The following is a 19,890-nucleotide window of genomic DNA, read 5'->3' on the forward strand; positions in this document are numbered from 1 at the left end:
CATTCAGAAAAAGACATGGAATGCCATAATAGCTGAGAAGGAATATGGCTGCCACATAAATTTCTTGTCTATTTTCAAAGAAACCCGCTATAGAAAAAACTAATCAAATAGGTAGAAATATTTATCATTCAGCAAATTCTAACCATACAGAGTCTTAAAACCTTCTCTCTATAGTGTGTCTGCTTATTTTCTTTCATTGTGTTTATAATAAGTGCTAATACTGTAAGTACACATCAGAAACACCTTATAATAAAAAAAACGCTCTATGAATAGCTGTTGTGAAATACAACAGTACAAATTGGTAAATAATTTATTCTTTTCATTTTTTATTTCTTACAGTATTTGACATTTTTTTTGAAAGGCTGAGAAAACCATTCCATAAATGCAGATTTTTTTATATCTGTTTGGTCACTCTCAAATCTTTATCCAAAGTACAAGATATTGTAACGCTTACGGCCAACAGGTACTGTGTAAGAGCCGGCGTACCAGAGCAGGTGACGTCACCGCCCTTCCCTGTGATAGCAGGACTACAGCTACTGAGCTGTAGAGAGATCTCTCTTTAGCTCACGGGGCTAGGTCGCTGCAGAGAGACGCGGAAGTCCCGGGTTCGAGCCCCGGACAGTGTGGGGCCGACCTGATGTGGCAAGGGCGCCCGCCTGAGCCCCCGTTGCGTTACAATATTTTAGAGTAGATGTAGAAAAACAAATTTACACCATAACTGTTCCACAACTTGAGAAATTGTCTTTTGAAGAAACACAATAATGTTTTTTTTGCTGTTTCTGTTCTGGATATTTATTTCTAATGAGTGTAGTGAGTAAGAAATATAAAAAAAAATCTGAAGGTTTAGATGGGATGTCCAAGGGATTCTGTTTAATTCAAGACCCTTACCAGGTCTGTACTATGTATACTTTCCAAGATGATTCTAGATATTAAAGCACACATCCATTCCATGGAGAACATTGACCTTGGCTTCCATCTTGGGGAGGGGCTGTGTGATACCAGTACCCCAGGGGAGGAGAGGTAAAGACAAAGTGCGACTGTGCTTTCTCTAATGGAGTCTCAGGACTTGGGACGTCTTATTTCAAATATCAGGTCAGCTAATCAGGTGTATTCTTTTAAATCTTGTTTAAAATATGTTTTATAGACTTGCTTTTAAAAATAATATATTTTTAATGTTTCATTGTGTTTTTTTATCTAATAGTTTGTTTTATTTGTGTTTTATATTAAGAGTACATGGTGTTTTTAATGCTTTAAAGTTTTATGCTTTAAATTATGTTTTCTTTTTCTTTTTTTGTTGTATTGTAATGCAATGGGGTTCAGGTGGGCGCCCTCGCCTGCTGCCTACACAGGTCGGTCCCGCACCGTCGGGGACGCAAACCCAGGCCTCCGGCATCATTCAACAGGGACCCAGCCTGGTGAGCTAAAGAGAGACCTCCCCCTAGCCCAGTGGTTGTGGTCCTGCTATTACAGGGAAGGGCGGTGATGTCACCGCTCTGGTAAGCCGGCTCTTACACAATCACTGTCGGCCGTAAGCATTACAGTATTATTGTGTAAAACATGTTGTGCTGTAGAGCTGGAAAAGTGCTATATAAATAAAGTTATTATTATACAGATGTGAAACAATCATAGGTCTTTATTTCAGCACTGAATTAAAGACATAATGCAGTAGCACAAGAGCTCTGCTGAACCTTTGGCAAGGCTCTTTTTTATAGTTTGTAACAACCAAGTGGCACAAAACCAAAGATCTGTAGCTACTTCCTCATTTTAGCATATTTGATATATGTCTTCACCCTGCGGCTAGACTAAGTCTAAACAAATACACTGGTCATTAAGCAATTTGTAACTGTCAGCAGTTTCCACATCCTATTTTTGTCAAAGTTTATAAAAACTTGTTTATAACAAAGCAATTTTTTGTAGGCCAACATAATTGAGAATATAAGAATGATTGCAATCCTTCAGTGATTAAAAAACACAGCCTGTTACTGCACTTCTTTAGAAACTGTTTGGCTTTGTAAACTGGCATTTATCATTCTACTGATATAGGCATCAGCTATATCAACATGAAACTCACAACTAGAAACCCATCGAAGCTAAGCTCGTGTGAGCCCAGCCAGTTACTGCTGGAAGAGTTGTTAGTTTGACAAGTAGGAAGCACTCACGTGCAGTTTGTGTGGGTCCTAATGCCCCAGTATAGTAATGGGGACACTTTTCTGTAAAATAAAGGTGCCATCCTTTGGATGAGAAGTAAAACCAAGGTACTGACATCTCCAAGAAGAGTAAGGATGTTACCTTGTTGTCCTGGCCAAATTTCTCCCTGGCTTTTACCAGTCTTGGCCTCTTAATCCCCATCTATGAATTAGCTTCATTAGTCTGCTCTCCTCCCCTCTGATAGCTGATGTGTGACTGCATTTGTACACTTTGACTGCTCTCACATCATTCAAATGATGATGCTTTTTGAACTGTGAGCCAATTCATCAAAGAAGCCGGAACCTCCAGCTCATCTGAGACTCCCTCACCTGGGCTGAAGAGTGAAACGTGCCCAGAATGATAGCGAGCCTGGACCAGGAAAAAGACTTCAACAGAGTAAACCCCATCTATCTGTTCAGAGTCTGGAACCATTCAGATTAGGTGAAAGTTTTAGCTGCTGGATAAAGATAATGTACTCTGTAGTAGGCAGCAGGGTCAATAGGCTCAAAGTAAAACCACTGAAAGAACAAGGTGAAGTTCTTTGCCACCTGGAGGGACAGGAACACGGTGCGTGAAGGTCTCGAGCTCTGCATGGAGCCCTGTTGTTGGCCAGACTCAGATGAGCGCTGCAAGGAATGGTCTTCAAGTTTATCCGTATGAGTAGGTCACAAGAAACTGGATCTTCTTCTGCAAATTCTGTCAGGCACTGCAGAACCTGATAGTACTTTTTCCGGTTGTGGTTCTCCCTCCCAATGAGGTACCTGATTCAGTGGTCAAATGTTGGACGGAAACCGGACAAGCACAGAGCCCTGTACAGGGAGGTGAGTGGACAGCTAGTTGCTGGAGAGAGGCTGACGACACTAAAGGAGACCTGGGCGATGACTCAATCCAAAGAACTAGACAACAGGCTGGAGAACCTCAACTGAAAGGCCGTGCAACAGAGATTGGCGACCAGAGAGGTCCTATAGAGGCTTCTGCACACTTTCCCCGGGACACGTGTTTCATAAGGGAGACATAGGAGCACGTGTTCTGGAGGTGCCCGTTCACCAAGGTAGTGTGGGATAGAATCGACAATACCATGCAAATCCTGGGAACAGGAATGATGATACACTACAAGTCATCCTGCTAAGGCTAGCACTGACTGGATTGGACAGAGGCACACAATACAGTAATATCACCCTGCAACTCACAAGTGATAGCCCGCTTAAGCTAAGCAGTTGTGAGTCTGGGCAGTACCGGGGAAAAACTAAGGTTGCTGCTGGAAGAGGTATTAATGAGGCCAGCAGTGGGTCCTAATGTCCCAGTGTAATGATGGGGACACTATACTGTAAAAAGGTGCTGTCCATCGGATGAGACATAAAACCAAGGTCCTGACTCTCCATGGTCATTAAAAATCCCAGGGTGTTTCTTGAAAAGAGTAGGGGTGTCACCCTGGTGTCCTGGCCAAATTTCCCCATTGGCCTTTACCAAACATGGCCTCTAATAATCCTGAATTCTGTGAATTGGCTTCATCACTTTGCTCTCCTCCCCACTAATAGCTGATGTGTGGTGAACACGCACACTATGGCTGCCATTACATCATCCAGGTGGATGCTGCATATTGGTGGTGGTGGAGGGGACTCACCATTATCTGTAAAGCGCTTTGAACAGGGTGTCCAGAAAAGCGCTATATAAGTGTATGATTTTTTTTTGTGAGTGCATTTTAGAATAGGGAAATAGACTCCCATTTATTATGTGGCATCCTTGTTTGCAGAGAGAGATTTAACTGTAGGTTGTATTTTGCATTTATTATGAAGGCAGCTTATTTCTTATTGTGGCCTCTGTGGGCATAATTCAAGAGGTCAATACTTAGAAGCAGTCTGGGGTTTTCTGCGTGATTAGGGTGTTATGCCTCTGAAACGCATGGTCTGTAAATACCATAGTGTTTATCTTGTCATTATTAATGAACATGTGTTTAACCAAGTGTGCCTGGATTATTACTGTTTTCACCAAAGCTGTGTCAGAGAAAAAAGAATGCACATGCCTTTAATCATATCTAGTGCTCGGGTATATTCTGGGGAAATAACTTACAAGTTGGGGGTTATGAATATTTATTTTACTTAATGACCAAACCACTTGGTCAATTCCTGATCTTCACCATTTGCGTAACCCCCCATTTGTAAGAACATGTTGAATTCTCTGGGAAAGTATACACAGTACAGGCCTGGTTAGGGTCTTGAATTCAAGGGAACCCCTTGCCCATCCTGTCTGAACCTTCAGATTGTTTTATATGTCTTACTCACTACACACATTAGAAAGAAATATCCAGAACACAAACAGGAAAAAACAATAGATGCATTGGAGAATTTCTCCGGTTGTGGCACACTAAATGTAAATTTCTCTTTCTGCAGTGGATAAAAAGTTGAGAGTGACCAAACATATCTAAAAAAACGCATTTTATGGAATGCTTTTCTCAGCCATCCAAAAATATAAAATACGTAATGAACAATTCAAATAACATATTATTTACTATTTTTACTCTTTTATTTCACAACTGTCAGTCCTAGAGAGGTTTATTATAATAAGGTTAAGCAAAAGATTCAGGAATGGAGGAGATTGAAAATAATAATAATAATTGCTTACACTTATATAGCACTTTTCTGGACACTGCACTCAAAGTGCTTTAAAGGTAATGGGGACTCCCCTCCACCACCACCAATGTGCAGCATCCACCTGGATGATGTGACGACAGCCATAGTGTGCCAGAACGCTTACCACACATCAGCTATCAGTGGGGATGAAAACAGAGTAATGAAGCCAATTTGTAGATGAATTGAGATGAAATATCAAACCAGACTTAATCGGAAATTAAAAGATTAGCACAGCTCTCATAGAACTGACTATATCATACAATATCTATCCCTCTCTGAACTTTAATGTCTAATATGTTTTTTTATAAATGGCTTGGGTATCAGAATATGGTTTCAGGATATCCCTAGAGACATGATGAAAGCACTAAACCAATAGCATTGTTTATGTTTATAATGCCTCTTGGAATATACAACATGTCATTATATTGTGTATTTGAAAATGAAAGCTTCAAATGAGAAAAAATCCCAATTTGAATTAGACTGCAGTTAATATGTAGGAACTACCACCCTCAACCATTTTCTCTCAGTTTACTCAGAAAATTATAGTATGAGGGGAAGTGTTAAAACTTGGTCATTCTCATCATTCTTTAACCAAGATTCAGTTTAAAATAAGTAATAATTAATCAACAATAAAGGTTTTGTTACAAAGAAACCTGGGGTGAAGTAAGATTAACAGAACAGTGACAGTGGACAATGATCTACAGTTAATAGCAATCAGATTACTCAGAATTGCACCAGTGCGTGTTGTTCTTGTGTTTTCTAAGAACTGACACAACAGGAACTCTGTTTTGAGCAAAAGGGAAAGTGAGAGTGAAGGAACTTGTTGAGAAACTAGCCAAATACACTGTATTGCACTTTTCTTCAAATTTCTTAGACTGTCTTTTTGAGCCAAACTGACTGGGGTGCAGACCATCTCTTGCAAAAGATTTCTGCCTTTCCCACAAAGTATCCCAGTTTTTCACAAAGTGCTATAAAGAAAGGCCTGCTAAATGTTTCACTTCCACGATTAAAAACTGGAATAGGATCAGACAACATAAAATTATTTCCGAACTGCTTCAGTCTGACACACAAATAAAGCTTCGCTGTTTCCAGTTTCTGCAATATAGTGTCTTGTGTGCTGCAATGAATAATAACTGTTGATACCTTACGTTCTGTGAGCACACTGTACCTCAAAATCTTTAACTCTGGTGCCTGGATAATGTTCCTCCAAACATGTTTTCATGTGTGATACAGTGGCCAACAATTAAAATCCTGGAATCTAACTGAGATAGAACAGAAATTATCTGTGAAGATGGCAAACTTGTTTGAAGTTTGTACTCCCATGGAGACAGGAAGCGAGCATTACTGGGCTGAATCCACAGCAGTGAATTAGTAATCCAGGCGTTGGCGAAGGGTGTGCATGTAGTACAGCACAGCAACAAACACTCTGACTGAGGGACACTTTTTAATAACACAGTTCTTCTTCTGACTGTTTGACATCCTGCAATTTTTTATCCTTCCCTCTAGCATAGAGATTTTGTGGGGGGAGCTCCTTATTAAGAGTGCATTTCTCATACTACTCATTCTCATTCAATTTATGCCAGATCTCACCGGCCTTGACAAAAAGAAACAAACTGCAGGATACACACAGGATACGATTCTCCTTATTCATACTGAAACCCTGCTTATAGGAAACAACCAAATGAGGTTTCTGAATGCAGGTTAGCCGTTTCTTTCCCAGTCTCCTGAAGAGGGTTAACTTCACCTGTCCACTTCTGGATGCAGAAAGTATGACTGTAACATGTGAAGAATAAGTATCTATTACAAAACTCTATTTTCAAAGTTTAACAAATAGTTCTTAGACACATATTTTGAAAAGGTATCAAAATTGTATACCAAAATAAAGTGAGTTATTAATATTACAAAGTTAAAAAAAATTAATATGCAGTTGATACACAGCACATTAAGCTATTTAACTCCAAAACTTAAGTTGTAGCTTTAAGTTATACTTTTAGGTTTAAGCTTAGTAGTGCGAAACTTTATCCAGCACCTATACATAACTCACAACTGGTAGCCCAGTGAAGCTCAGCAGGTATGAGCCTGGGCAGTACCTGGGCAGTACCTGGATGGGAGACCTCCTGGGAAAAGCTATGGTTGCTGGTGGAAGAACTGTTAGTGGGGCCAGCAGGAGGTGCTCATCCTGCAGTCTGTCCCAGTATAGCGACAGAGACAATAGACGGTACAAAAGGTGCTGTCCTTTGGATGAGACATAAAACTGAGGTCCTGACTTTTCACGGCCATTAATAATCCAAGGCATTTCTCAAAAAGAGTAGGGGTGTTACCTCCAATTCTCCAATTTTCCCATTGAGCTTTACCAATCACAGCCTCCTAATAATCCCTAATAATCTCTGAACTTCATCACTCTGTTCTCCTCCTCACCAATTGCTGGTGTGTGGGGAGCATACTGGCGAACTATGGCTGCCATCACATCATCGTGGTGGAACCTATAAAACGCTTCAAGTGAAGTGTCCGGAAAAACACTGTATAAGTGTAAGGATGTTATTATTTTATTGTTACATTTTTCCAGACTTTCTAAAGCTGTAGTTTTAAAACAAACATATTGACATGGGTAACTTTTAAGATGCATTAATATTTTAACAAATGATTCAGTGTTAGAGGAGATTTAAAATGAGATAAAATTATCAAACCAAACTTAATCAGACATTAAAAGATTGACACACATCTCTTAGAACTGACCATTTCTTTAAAATTCTCTCCCTCTCCTAACTTTAATGTCTAATATGTTTTTTTTTCTAACTGGCATTAGTCAGAGAATATGGTTTCAGGACATCCCTAGAGACATAACAAAATCAGCAAACAGTTTGAAACCAATAGCATGTTTGCCTCTCAGAATATACAGCATGTCATTATATTGGATGGAAAGGGTGGACAATGATGCATGATTCTGCATTCAAATATCACACTTGCTATAATTATTAGAAATAATTATATTTAACTATAGGGAGATGTAGCTTTTACTGTACCTTCAAAATTGCTTTTGGCAACAATAAAAACATCTGGGACTTGTTGGTATTGGTTTCCTCCTGCTCATGGCATTGGATTAGAAGCGGAAAACAATTAACTAAAGACTTATCTGGCTACATAACAGACTATCTGGCTACATCGTCTAATTCTAAGAATTTTTGAACATGCATTGCCTTTCAAAATTAAAATAAAATCACACAGAATTTGCCTAGCTACAATTTACAGTAAAATGGTTTAAAATATGTGTCGTTTAGTAAACAATTGTGTATTAATTTTAATTAAAATTCATTCAGTTGCGTGAAGTTACACAGATGCAGACTCTCAAGCTATTCCTAAAATGTGTGTTTTCATATGTGAGTCTACAAACCTGAAAGCAGTGATTGGAAACATAGAGAATAAAAAAGGAGCTAAAACAAAAAGATGGTTTAAAATTTTTCTGTACAATATTATTATTCTTCATAATTTGATTATCAGACCCATGGATATACATCTGCTTTATACACTTTTTCCCAATTATTTTGAATATTTTTTAACTGGCTCTGTTGTCTGTATTAATAAAAATAGATTAGCTTACTGAAAAGAAACTTTATGGGGTATTGCATAGAACACACAAATATTAGGAAACTCTGTCAAATTCCCTTTTTTGCATAATTTCTAAAGAAATAAATCACACCCCCTTGGGTGACAAACATCTACAGCAATGAGCAGGAAGCTTTGATAAAGTGCATTAATTCAAAGAACCAATCACTTTGGACAGAGGCTGAACCTTTCTTGTCTGAAACATATAAATGAATTGTTTTGGAACATTTTAGCTAAAGGAAACTTTAGGAGTGACTCTAAGCAGAAGACATCTCACGCTTTAAAGGACAACAAACAGCAATCCCACAGTATCTTGATTTTCCAGGTGTCAGACTCCTGCTCCTGAACAACCTTCCATCCAGCACAGGTACCAATACCCTAATGTGTTCTGTGTTTCAGGATAATAGTCAGCATTATTAATACAGACTTCATTCATTTTCAGCAATTGTGAAACTTATGAATTACAATGTGTTTTGTTTTAATATGGTATCAGGCAGAGGATTCTTAATGAAGACTCAATGTGCTAAGACAAGTGTCTCAAATGATACTGTATAATCCTCTAACAACTGACTGAGGAAAAACATGTGATTGTAGCAACAAAAAGGACAAGAGTAGTCATCAGAAAGGATTATTTGTTCATCAGTTTTCAGAGATTCTATGCTCATGTTCCAAATGAAAGTCTATCTGTATCCAAAGTCTATATCCAGCATATAGTACAAACAATGTTGACAATGCATGCTTGCATCCTGTATCTCTTGTGTTGTAACTAAATTTGATATTCTCTGATGTGTGTATATGTGAAGAATAAGTGTTCTCATCATCGTAAACCTTAAAGGTCTCATTTTCACTTGAGTACCCTTCCACAGTTCTCTATTCATGACAGGGTTATTTATATTTTATTTCATTTTCATTTTTTTCTTTTCTAAAAACAAAATTACAGATACAAAAAGTAGGCAATAATCCCCTAAGAAAGGTAACAAATGAGAGTTGGCCATTCGACCCATCTAAAACAGTTGATTTCTTTGCTTTCCTGCCATAACAACCAGCTGCATAGAATTTGGTTTGGTCACCTCATACCTTTAAAGGCATACAATACAAATAAACAACATGTCAACAAAGACGATAGAAGAATGCATCCACCCAAATCTTTCACAAACCATCTTAAACACACACCAGTACTAAAATAAGTAACAGTGGGGCCTGCTAGAATAACAATGAGCCGTGCAAACATTTAAAAAAGTTAAAGCTCAGAGTTTATGCACCTCAAAATCTCTGGGTAGGTGCTGTTACAGAACCTAGTGGTCCTTGTCTTAATAGACCTGAGCCACCTACCAGAGGGGAGAGACGTAAACAGAGGCTGGTGAGGGTGGGAAGAGTCAAAGAGGATCTTTACAGCTTTGTGTTTCAGTCTAGAGAGGTAGAGTGAGTCCAAAGAGGGAAAGTGGTCTCCTACAGTTTTGGATCTGATATACACTACTGTCTCTAGCTGCTTCTTCTCCTGGGCTGAAGTGTTTCCATCCCACACACTCCAAACATCTTTAACTGTCTCAGGAAGAAAAGCCTCTGTTGAGCTTTCTTCACCATGATGGACGTGTTGACCTCCCATTTAGAGTGTGGGAGATGGTGATGCCAAGGAACGTCAAATTCTCCACCACCTCTACAGTCTGACCACTGATTTACTGATTTAGTGGTGAGAGTGCTCCTTAGCCCCGCCTAAATTCCATCACCAGTTTTTGGTTTTACTGAAATTTAGCTCTAGGTTTTTTTCAACTAATTCAACTACTTCATTCCTTCGTACAGACTCGTCATTGTTTGTGATATGCCCTGAGAGAATAGTGTTATCAGTGAACTTGAACATGTTCCATATAACTCATGGAAACTCCTTTTAGTTCATATTATTTGTCATGCACACAAGTGAAGTGCTTATTTGCATGTATGCTTCAATACAAAGACACTAACCTAACATTAAACCTAAGCACAGAATCACAGCTGTCACAATAAAGTTAAAGAACATCAGTGTGAGTCAGTGGTAGAGGTAGAATTCGATAGTCTGACATGTTGTGGGAAGAAGCTGTCTCTGAATCTGGAGGCACATGTTTTTATGCTCCTTCAGTATAACGCATACCAGAGGGCAGTGGAGAGAAAAATGAGAAACCAGGATGAGTGTAATCCTTAGCAATACTCCCAGGCTTCCTGAGACAGTGAGTTGTAAAACATCCTCAATAGAGGGGAGCTGTACTTCAATGATGGACTGGGTTGACCTGAGCACCCCCTGTGTCACAATTCGGTCAGACAACGAGCTGCTGCCAAAACATGCTGTAATAACACACTTTCAATAGGGCGACTATAGTATGTATTAAGAATATATTAAGATAAACCAAATGTTATCAACTGTCTGAGGAACTAAAGGTACTGTTGTGTCTTCTTTATAGCCCCAGTAAATGTTGGTACCAAGTTAAATCGTAAGTAATGAAGGTACCCAGGAACTTGAAGCTGCTAACCATCTCTGCAGCCACCCCATTGATGTGAATGAGGGTATGTTCCCCACCCTGCTTTCGAAAATCAATAACCAGCTCTTTAGTTTTGCTGACAACGAGGAAGAGATTATTGTCAAGGCACTTGGAGCTGTGTCTGGCCACACAATTGTAGGAAACAAGGGAAACAGCATGGGTCTAAGCACACAACCCTGAGGGATGCCTATACTGGCAGTCAGCATGGAAGAGAGCCTTCTATCAACCCTCACAGTCTGTGGTCTGCCAGTCAGGAAATCTAGAACCCTGCCGCAAAGAGAGGAGCTGAGACCTGATAATTAAGCTTGATGACTATTTTGGATGGAGCTATAATGTTAAAGATATAGCTGTAATCATTGAATAGAATTCTAACACGTGTCTTTATCATCAAAATGGGCCAAGGCAGTGTGAAGTTCCAGGGAAATAATAATAATAATTAATAATTGCTTTAAGTTATGTAGCACTTTTCTGGACACTCCACTCAAAGTTCTTTACAGGCAATGGGGACTCCACTCCACCACCACAAGTGTGCAGCATCCACCTGGATGATAAATGAATAGCATCAATAGCAGCAATAACCTCAACCAAATGTTTCCAATAGTTGCACATTGAGCACATTGAGTAGTCCTGTATATTGGTTTAAAGACAATTTGGCCCCTTCTTCTTTACAGTGTTTCAGTCATTCTTGCATGAATGGCTTACTTCAGGTCATACCACAGCATTTCAGTGGCGTCAGAACTCTGACTTGGGCATTCCAAAATGCAAAATTTCCTGAGTTTAAGCCAATATATGTAGATTTACTCCTGTGTTTAGGATCATTGTCCTGCTGCATGACTCAACTTCTATTAAGCTTCAGATCACAAATGGATACCCTGACATTCTCCTGTAGAATTTGCTGATACAATTTGGAATTTATTATTCCCTCAATTATTCCATAAAACCATGATTCTCCCTCCATCATGCTTCATGGCTTGGAACAGGTTTTTGTGTTGTTGTGGAGTGTTTAATGTCCTCCAAACATAACATTGTTTACTTATTCCAAAAAGTTCCACTGTTGTCTCATCTGTCCACAGAATATTATTCCAGTAGAGTAGTGTCAAACTTGGGCAGCATTTTTTTTTCTATAGCAGGGGTTTCTTCTATGCTATCATCCCATGGACACCACTTTGTTCAGTGTTCTTATTGTGGACTCATGAACACAGACATTAGCCACTGCAAGATATGTCTGCAGATCCTTACCTGTTACCATAGTGTTCTTTATCACCTCCTTGAGATTGTATGGCTGATTTTTGTTGGAAAACCACTCCTAGGTGGTTGCTACTGAATTTCTTCCATTTGTACACTATCCGCATGACTGTGGATTGATGGAGGCCAATGTCTTTAGAAATTATTCTGTAACCATTTTCAGCCTTATGAGCATCAACAACTCTTCTTTCTGGTACTCTGAAACCTCTTTTGATTGGGGCATGTTTCACTTCGACATATCTTTGTTAAGAAGAGCGCAGAGTGGATTCTGTTGGTACCCAAACATTATGGAATTTTTCACAGGGCAGGACACCTCAAACTCACACCTGAATGTCTTCTCATTGATGGGAACTCCAGACTCCAATAACCCCCTTTAACAGAGATCATTATCTGAGAGGTTCACATACTTTTTTTGAACATAGACAGAGAATGTTTAAACAATGTATTTAATATAGACAAGAAAAGGCATAATCATTTGTGTGTTATTTATTTGATCAGATTGTGTTTATCTATTATTATGACTTAATGAAAATTAACGCATTTTATGAAACATTTATGTAGGAATACTGATAGCTCACAACTGTTGATTCCTGTTTCTTCTCCACAATGACTTGTAGTGTGCTCTCACGAGGCACCTGTTCTGTAGGGTTTGGGCATTTACTGGGACAATTATTAATTGTAGCAGTAAATCCCGAAATTGATTCTTTTAATGGCCTTAGAATCCAACCATGCGATATAACTCAAACAACGCACACACACAGGTACTAATACACGAGGATACATTTATTAATACATAGAATATGCATGTAAACCTAACAGATCTTATCGAGAGGGTTATCAGAATACAAAAGGTATATATTCAGTCAGTTACGAAGAGTTACACATATCAAGAGGACATATGTTCGGTATATCATTCATTTAGACTGTTTTGTAAATGAACTTGGTTATAACTTCTACATTAGATACTCAAAACAAGTACATAACTCTTAGGAAATAAATTGAAATCAACTTGGTTGGGATAACAATTGAATTCTCGAGCTGTAATGCATTGAAGTTGAATACTCATCCAAGCTCTGGGGATTCAGATCTCCTGCGGGCTCTCTGGCTCCGTGCCAGGCTGTGCTGTGCGGCTTGCGACGGTGCGCTGCTGATGCTCACTGACAGGCTAGTTAGTGTTGGCTTTAACTAGCAAAGTTTGTGCACAGGAGAAAAGATGACTGTGGGTCCCAGCAGGTCAGGAAGAGGACCGGTTCGTTCCTGATGAAGTGCTAGTTCTGAATAGTGATTCAGCTGTCCACAGTTCCGACCTGTTCACGAGGCTTGCTGCTGATGCTAACCTCGGGTGGATCCTCTGGTTACTCTCTGGCAACCTCCGCTCTAGACTCTTAGAACAGAGGAAAGTTCTGACACTCGGACACACTGGCCGTTCCGTGGTTGTCCGGGCTGAGTCTCAGGATGGTCAGGAGGTGCGCTGCAAGAATGTCCTGACCTTGGGAGCCTTCTGCTCCTGGGCCGTCCTGTTCTGGGATTCTCCTTTAGAATTCTCCTTAGAAAAGTCTTTAGAATTCCCCCTATCAGAATAGTCTTGGAGCTCTGTGTTGCGTGTTTTTACCTGGAGGAACTTCAGCTCATTCATTGGCTGAAAGTTCCATGGGCATCAGAGTCCCACGTGGGTTACTCGGCCCTACAAGTCCATGATTGGTTGATCAAGGTGAGATATGAGTCACTTACTCCTGACACCTAGGAATGCAGTCCAGATGTCCATCTGGCACTCCCTAGACAGATAGGCGCCAATGGATGACCATTGATCATGATAGCCAGGCTTAGCTAAGTGCATCCCCATTTGGGAGCTGTCCCTTATCAAAAGAAAACATCTTTAAATCAGCCTGCATGAATAGCTTCTCTGTGGCTGCACCACAGAGATGAAGAGAGAGATGGGGCCTCATATGGGAAAGCACAGCAACACTTAATTCTGTCTTATTAACAAGCATTGCCGCTACAAATGTATCATATATTGTTCTTCTGTACAAACATGAAGAAAGTTAAAAATATAATTAAACTTGGACATTTTTTTAATTTACTGATATCTGTCTCTACATTTCAGTACAGTTTTGACAGAAAGACAATATGGGAGCTGGAGCATCTTCAACTTCATCTTCAACTTTATTTAATGCCGGTGGAAATGTCACAATTAACCTACGATCTGCAAGACCAAGCTCCAAACTCCATGTGGCAAATGCAACTGGGAAGCCACTTCGTATATTTTATGGAGTGGAGAAGAAGGAGCTTGAAGAAATGGTGTTACACGACGGTAGAGAGTCCAGCACCAAGAAGGTCTTTAAGTCTGATCTCAAGGACCAATACGTTCAACTCGACATCAACGCACTCTTACCATTTCCTGAGAAAGGTGTAGACTATGCTTGTGTATTCGTGGAAGATGAGCATGACAGAAATACTTGCCTGGAAACCGTTGTGCTCAACTACAGTGTCACTCCTGGAAAATCTTTCATTATTGCAGCCGACCACAGCATCAAGATCCACAAGTTAGGAGCAGGGCCCTGGGTGGATGAAGATGGGCATGACCACTCTACAAAGTAGATTTACAGCAACACCCAGTTATTTTTGATACCAAATAGATAAAAATGGAGAATCAATCTTTCAACAAATATAGTTGGTAGTATTCTTTGCTCAATTAGCATATTTGTCTGCAAAATTATAGATTCTTCGTAAACATCATCATAGACATCCTCACTTAAACATTGAGCTTATGCTGCAGAATCTTCATTGTTTCTTATATAGAATTCCTTGTTGTAATACTAATAATACAATGTACAGTACACATCTTTTTCCTTCACATTTCCAAGTTAATGTTGCTTAAAGCTGTCAATAAAAACTGTGAGATTTGAAATACATTTGCCCTGTGTTTCTATTGATACACATTATTAACATACAGTTTACACAGCCAGTGTCCCCAGATGTATTCAACCCCACTGATGAAAGAAGTTAAAAAAACATCAGTAGAAATTAAACAGGTTTGCAGACAGTTCAACGTGTTTAAACTATTCTAAAATGTTATTTTGTAATCATAATAACGCTGCACAGAACAATGCCATAAATATTTCATTGAATTCCTGAGTACATTTTTTCATACGCCTGTAGTTAGTATGATTTTAGTCCTGCACTGGGTCCTCTTGTCCTGTGTGTTGAGGTTCTGGTTGTTCTGAGGATGAATTTTGACTCCCTTAATGAAGAATTGGTCTTTTGAACCTGTTGTGAACTGCTTTCCTGCAGCTCAGAATCATTCATTTGTAAAGTATGTGTCTCTGAAATATATGTGGATCCTTTTGCATTTCTAGGCATTCTATTCAATTTACAAAGTGTGTCCCCAGCCAGCATTTTTTTTGTGATTTCCTTGGCAATGTTCTCATATTTGGCCTCTTCATTTTTAAAATCTGGTTAGCTTGCTAACTATACCTAAAATTCGTGTGTATGACACAGCTGGTTCAAATCAGAGGTGATGACCCTTTAATCTTTTTTTACTATATCCTGTTCTTTATTCAGTTTCTGATCCATTCTCCTACATTAATTCAGATAAACCTTTTAATAAATACCTTATTAAAGGGGTTATATAAGCTTAATTGCATCACTTATTACCCTTTCACTAATTTTCAAACTGCTTTATCCAAAACAGGATTGCAGGGAACCCGGAGCCTATCCCAGCAAGCAACAGAATCAAGGCAAAATACACCCTGGACAGGATGTAGTCCATCGCAGGACACACAGACAATCATACCAGTGCCAATTTTCCCAGAAGCCAATTAACCTATCAGTATGTTGTTTAAGCAATCCAGAGCAACCAGAGGAAAGGCACGTGATCACAAGGAAAACACACAAACTCCATGCAGACTGCATCCCAGGAATTGACCCCTTGGCAGCAGTGGTTACAAGACAGCATCCTAACCACTGCACCTCCGTACTGCCCGGCACCTATTATTCTTTAGTTTAATTGAGATGCCTTGCTTTTTTATGTAAAAATTGTAAAATGTAGCTACCCAGACAGACCTAAAACAGAGCATCTCAGAGCCGCCTTCAGAGAAACCAAAACCAACATTAAGATAACTTCTTTACATGCGAGCACGTAACACTTAAAACCCTAGATGAACTCTTCAGGGTGATGAAAATCAATATGACCTCTGCAGCCAACATTTGGTAGTGACTATGTGTGCTTTGAAATATTGTACTTGCATCACTGGAGCATGTGGAGTGTGAGTTACACAATGCTTCCCCCTCTGGTCTTGGGGTTCCCCTGGTTACAAAAGCATGATGCTCAGATTTCCTGGACTAGGGGTAAGTTGCTACTTTGGGGTCCTCAGTGTTTGGCAACACTGACGTTTCTTAGTCACGCCAATAAATGTTTTTGAATTTAAATTTCCATGTTTCTAACATAAAATCAGAGATTAGTGTTTGAGAGTTTCAAATGTAAACCCTTGTAAATTCATTATGTATTATTGCAAAAGAACAAACCACAACATTTATCGTACTGGCTGGTGCTGCAGTCTGGTATGAGTTTGAATTTTAAATGAAGGTGAGAAAGTTCAGTATCAGCACATTGTAACAGGACTAAGATAAAATGAGGCTAAGAATATCATTGTAAAATTTGGTATAAAACATATATTGCCTGAAACATCTTCAATAGGTTCTTTTATGTTCATAGAAAAGATCTTTTGCTGCAACCAGTGAGCGTGCTCTCCATAAACACGAAAATATTCAACCTGATCATTTGAAATTTCAGATGGATTCAGTGTTTCATTCTCCAAGCCACCACATAAAACACAAGCCAGATGTGACTTAATTCCATTTTATTTTCTTTGAACACTTTGAGAAAAACCTCTTAGAAACACACACATATCTATAAACTTCAGACAGTTAGTTTACTGTTCATGTAACCCTAACTGTCACACTGTAAGGTGACTTTTGTTCTCATCCTCACACTTGCTCTGAGGAAGATTTGAGTTTTTGACTGTTGTGATGCCTCACTTCATGCCCAACACCACCCAGATAAAAATATTAAAAGACATACACGACATCCCTGTTATGCTCTCTTCAATTGCACTAAAAACAAAAGTGTCATATTTATTGAAAATAAAATCTGATACATTTGGCAGCCAGTATGCACCCTTCAGTCACAGCTGTTGAGTAACTTATGCAGGTTACAAGACAGCAAAAAATCAGATACCAGTAAAATAAAGAAAATAAGTCCAAAAAAACAGGAGATAGATTCAGTATAAAGAGCCAAAGACACAATCCACAAACCAAGGTCAAGAGACATTTACCAAGAAAGGAAGACAATTTGCAGAGAAGAGACACTGCATTGGCAGCACATGCTTCACTGCTCTGGGAGTGTTTATAGCCCTGTGAGTTTAACACTTCATGACTGAGAGCTGCCCTTCATGGCAACAGAACCCACAGCAACAATGACTTTCATCACTGTCTTCATCTGGACACACTTCATATTTGCACAGGGTAGGAATGGGTTTATAAGCATTTTATTTTAAGTCAAAATAATTTGTATAAAACATGAAATATTTTAAATAATAAATTACTCTATGAAGTGTTTGAATTATTTTGTTTCATCATACATTGTTTGATGTTTTATTTTCAGAATCCAGTGGAAAGGTTACTGTGACTCAGACTCCAGCAGTAAAGACTGTTCTCCCTGGACAGACAGTCACTGTGAGCTGTAAGACCAGTTCAGCTCCATCCTAGTGAAGCTCCAAAACTCCTGATCTATTGGGCAACTAACCATCTAACTGGGATCCCAGAGCAATTCAGTGGCAGTGGGTCTGGGACTGACTTCACTCTGACCATCACAGGAGTCCAGGCTGAAGATGCAGGAGATTATTACTGCCGAACTAAACACTCCATTTACAGTGCCCTTGTGTCCACACAGTGTTACACACTCGTACAAAAACCTCCCCCAGCAGGCCTGCACTGCTGCAGTTGGGACCTCCTGCAGGTGCTGAGGGTGAAGACATAGATACAGGACACAGCCTGTGGAGAAGTTGAGTTGCAGATATTTACAGGACCAAGTAACTGCTTCACGGGATCTGTGCCGACAGATGGGAGAAAAAAATTCAGACTTCACCCACCTCACTCACTCCCGCATCACCGACACAGGCTCAGGTCCAGCCCAGACATGTCCTGCAGAAGATGACGCCTGAAACGATGTGGAGGCTCACCTGAGAGCCTTCGAGCGGATGGTGGAATGCCTGCAATGGGACCGCAACTTATGGGCCAGCATCATGGCTCCCTTTCTTTGTGACGAGGCCCAGAAGGCATATTACGACCTGGACAGTGTGTCCGCCTTGGACTATACCTAAAGCAGATGCTGAAAAAGGTCTCGCATGCCTCCAGGAAAGATTGGGACTTAGTCCTCCTTCTCCTGATGTTTGCCTTCTGAGAGGTACCCCATGCCTCCACAGGGTTCTCCCCCTTTATATGGGGGACAACCCCAAAGAATCTTAGACGTCGCCCGGGAGGTTTGGGAGTCGCAGCACTTGTCCTCCCACAATGTGCTCGACTATGTCCATTCCCTTCAGGACAGGCTTGCACAGCTGAAGCCACTAGTGGGGGAACACCTACAGCAAGCACAAGGCAGACAAAAGAAATACTATGATCATTCAGCATGGCATAGGATCTTCCACCCTGGGGATCATGTAATGCTGCTACTGCCCTCACCGGAGTGCAAGCTTTACGCGAGATGGCAGGGACCCTACAAAATCCGCGAACGGACAGGGCCAGTCACATACAAGGTATACCATCCAGACCACTGAAAAAAGGAAAAGATATACCACCTTAGAGAGAACCCCCTGCGGAAGAGACAGTCCCTGCATTGTTGTCCAGCAACTCTACCTCCTTCTCCGTGGATATAATTTCTCTCTCTCCAAACCTCCCCCCCTCACAGGTCAAGGAAGCCCAGATGCTCCTGCACTGGAACCACCACCTCTTTTCAGATCTGCCGGGGCAGACATGGTTGGTACAGCATCACGTGGAGACGCCCCCTGGAGTTGTTGTATGGATGCCCCCTTACCGGGTACTCGTAGCGAAGCGTGAGGAGAGGATGTTGGAGCTGGACAGCTCCTGGTCCAGCCCCATTGTGCTCATCCCGAAGCCTGACGGCTCCTGGCGCTTCTGCAATGACTTCAGGAAACTCAATGATGTCTCCTGTTTTGATGCCTACCCGATGATCTGGATAGATCAGCTCCTGGAGAAGCTGGGCAAGGCCAAATTTATTACCACCTAGGAATTTACAAAAAGTTATTGGCAAATCCCTCTGTCGAGCCTGACAAAGCCAAAGAACACTTTTTCCATGGGGCCCCTGCCACCTTTCAACGCCTGATGGACCGGCTTCTGAGATCCCATCTCCACTATGCAGCTGCCTACCTGGACGACCTGGTTATTTTCAGTTAAACGTGGCCAGTGCATTTGGCACATTGCCAGGCCGCCCTCTCTTCACTGGAGGAAGCAGGTCTGCATATTAACCTGAAGAAAAGCCGGTTCGGTTCGCCTCCACCAAATACCTCGGGTACATTGTGGGAGAGGGAAAAATCCAGCCTCAGTTAGATAAAATAGAGGCCATCCAGGACTGGCCAGTACCAAAAACAAAGACCCAAATCAAGGCGTTCTTGGGGCTTTTAAATTATTACGGGCGGTTT

The 19,890-nt window shown here is 40.4% G+C and overlaps 2 long non-coding RNA genes and 1 gene segment (V, D, J or C); 2 read left to right on the forward strand and 1 right to left on the reverse strand.

The window, feature by feature from the left end:
• Nucleotides 1–19,890, reverse strand: part of LOC148647025 (Ig kappa chain V-III region MOPC 63-like) — a 482,291-nt gene that overhangs the window by 102,215 nt on the left and 360,186 nt on the right.
• The window catches only part of LOC148647027 (uncharacterized), a 173,093-nt gene that overhangs the window by 45,334 nt on the left and 107,869 nt on the right, over nt 1–19,890 (forward strand). The window lies entirely within an intron of this gene.
• Nucleotides 8,533–15,083, forward strand: LOC148647031 (uncharacterized). Its single transcript, XR_015927576.1, has 2 exons — nt 8,533–8,787; nt 14,280–15,083. It is a non-coding gene; the product is annotated as an uncharacterized LOC148647031 (long non-coding RNA).

This window comes from Lepisosteus platostomus, chromosome 16 (assembly GCF_059453375.1).
Source record: "Lepisosteus platostomus isolate fLepPlt1 chromosome 16, fLepPlt1.hap1, whole genome shotgun sequence".
NCBI classification, from domain to species: Eukaryota; Metazoa; Chordata; class Actinopteri; order Semionotiformes; family Lepisosteidae; genus Lepisosteus; species Lepisosteus platostomus.